The sequence below is a fragment of the Triturus cristatus genome, chromosome 7 (genome assembly GCF_964204655.1).
Source record: "Triturus cristatus chromosome 7, aTriCri1.1, whole genome shotgun sequence".
Lineage (NCBI taxonomy): Eukaryota > Metazoa > Chordata > Amphibia > Caudata > Salamandridae > Triturus > Triturus cristatus.
The window spans coordinates 215,140,875-215,143,943 of NC_140590.1; positions in this window are offsets into that span (position 1 = coordinate 215,140,875).

Genomic DNA, 3,069 nt, shown 5'->3' on the forward strand with positions numbered 1-3,069 from the left:
CCCTGCGCGCTCTGCAAAAGAATACGACTCATGTGCTTAAAGGAACCACGTGGGTCATTCAAAATCAGAGACTCCTCCCGTGATCAAGGCTTGCAGAAGCAGAAACGTTGGGAAAGGGATGCCTATTGCCTTCGTGCTGTTCCACGTAATAAATGAAATGCAGTAATTCAGCCAGAGTCGGTGTGCCTCTTTGAAATTCAAGGAAGGTTGTGTGGTATTTTAACTGGAAGCCTCGTACCAGTCACACTGGCCGCCCTGTTAATATCCGGTTCAGTTGCGAGGCAATCTTTGTGGGATATATATATATATATATATATATATATATATATATTACCTACTGGCGGTCGCCAGTAGGTAGTTATAGTTAGGACCACGTTTCCATAGGAAATCCGCAACATTCTATTTTGAATAACTTTGGCGCCGGTCGACGAATCCTCGCGAATTTTTCAAAATAGGTGGGGCGCTACGCTCCGCTCCTACCCTGAAAGTCTCGGGGGGATTCGTCAAGCAGGGGCTGAGATAAAAGGGGGGTCCCAAAACGCGTTTTTCCCATGCATTTTTCCATAGGACCTTTAGACACAGCTACAGCCCGAACGGCTGAACAGAATTACTTGAAATTTGGCAGAGAGGTAGCCATAAGATCAAGGAAGTGCCTTTTGCAGGTCTGGTGTAAATCTGTTCAGTATTTCCTGAGAAAATAGCATTTAAAAGCATATATATATGTGGGCGGAGCCTAACCACAAATCTCATCCTGAGATCTGATTGGCTGTCAGCACTTCATCCAAGAAGTGTTGGCAGCCATCTTGGGACCAATATACATGATAGCACCTCATTAAAAAGCATTGTAGTTAATAGAAGGTTTTAAGACTTTAGTTACATTATAAATCATTTGTTGATGGTACCATACTCATTTTAGGAATTGTGGTATGTTCTAAGGTGATTTCACCATGTGAAAAAGCCTTCTGCTGGGATATCATGATTGAGAGAAAAATATTTTGCTTTTACCACAGAGGTTTGGAAGGTGATCTATAAGCTAAACTGAGAGCTTATTTTCTGTAAATTCACATTATCTTTCTCAGTCATGTGAGAATGAAGTCTGACATTCTCAGTAAAACATGTACATCCAACAAGGGCAGAGACTGTCAGTTGATTCCTTTGTGTTCTACTGCAGCTTCCCAGAGTGTTCCAAAGAACTACTAGAGCGCTAACAGTCCTACCTATGATAAACGTATGGCACACCTGAAGCCATCTTGCTTGGAATAAAGTGGTAACTCTTAAAACATTTAATTTCAAAAGGAACAAAATGAGGGGGTTCATTTTTCCATAAAAAGTATGATTAGTGCTGCAGAAAGAAAAATTAGGGCACATTTTGAGTGACTTCTCAAATCCTCTTCTATTTCATTAAAAAATTCTGACATGCAGACTGAAACATGCACTTTCAATACCAGCAGCAGTTTTCCCTGGTGAGCAGTAGCTTTACTACAGTGATCTAATGAGCAAAAAGAGTGCTAACATTCTGAATTTATGGCAAATGTGTGACACATCTGAATGCCTTCTTGATGGAATCAAAGTAAAAAACTGAAAGTATTTCCTACTGAGGAGACTGCAGTAAATGAGGAAATTAGGAAACTTCATAACAAATAAGTCTCCCAAGATGGCCACCAGAGACAAAAGAGCCCAAATGTAGCCCAAATATCACCCAGATGTAGCCCAAGTATAGCCCAATGACAGAATGTCCCAGAATGTTCTTAAAAACAACTAGAGCGCTTACTGTCTTCATTATGACAAAAGTATGGCACACCTGAAGCCATCTTGATTGGAATAAACTGGTAACACTTAAAACATTTAATTTAAAAAGGAACACAATGAGGGGGTTCATTTTGCCATAGAAATTATGATTAATGCTGAAGAAAGAAAATGAGGGCACATTTTGAGTGACTTCTCAAATCCTCTTCTATTTCATTAAAAAATTCTGACATGCAGACTGAAACATGCACTTTTAATACCAGGAGCAGACTTCCATGGTGAACAGTAGTTTTACTACAGTGATCTAATGAGCAACTAGAGTGCTAACATTCAGAATTTATGGCAAATGTGTGACATATCTGAATACCTTCATGATGGAATCAACGTAAAAAACTGAAAGCATTTCCTACTGAGGAGACTGCAGTACATGAGGAAATTAGGAAACTTCATAACAAATAAATCTCCCAAGATGGCCACCGGAGACAAAAGAGCCCAAATGTAGCCCAAAATCACCCAGATGTAGCCCAAATATAGCCCAATGACAGAAGTGTGCAAAACACTTATTATTTAGTGTTTTTGCAGTGTTATATAGTGCAGACTTGTCAGGTATTGGAGTGCTTTACATGAGCATTGGTTACATCACACAAGCACAAATTCATTTTGGTTGTAGACATGGGGAGACTAAGTGATTTGACCAGAATCACAGAATGTCGAGCTGAAGCAGAAACTTCAACCTGGTTCCCCAGTTGCAAAGTCTGCAGTTCTGGAAGTAACACCACATCCTCTCCCCTAAGTGCAACATTTAATCAAGTGGTCAACTGGATAAAAAAACATAAAGATATCAAATAATTTAAAAGTGCTTTGTCGCTATTTGAAAACTCAGACAAAATGTCCTTATTTTAGTCTTTTAGAGCACTAACCATAATTTTGATGCCAATAAGACCCTCTCATATATGTAATTTCTAAAGGAAATGCTCTAGGTATTACAGTTTTGATTACATCAAGATGATGTCAGGCGTTCCACACTTTTGTAATAAATATAGAATGTTAGCAATCTAGTTGTTCATTGGGATACTGTTGAGAGGCAAAGGCCAGGGGCACGGACTCTGAAAATTGAAGGCAGGTAGGAGAGTGCAAAGGCAACAATTTAACCACACTGAGCAGGCAGGAAGGGCCGTGGAAGCACAACAGACTATGGAGGGCAGTGGAAAGGGGGGCAGGGGCAACAAACCAACAATACAGGACTTGCAAGAGAGGCTGTTGGAGGGAAGATCTATTACGGGTCAAGGAAGCTAGAGGCGGTCCCCAGAGCCCCGGGAGCCA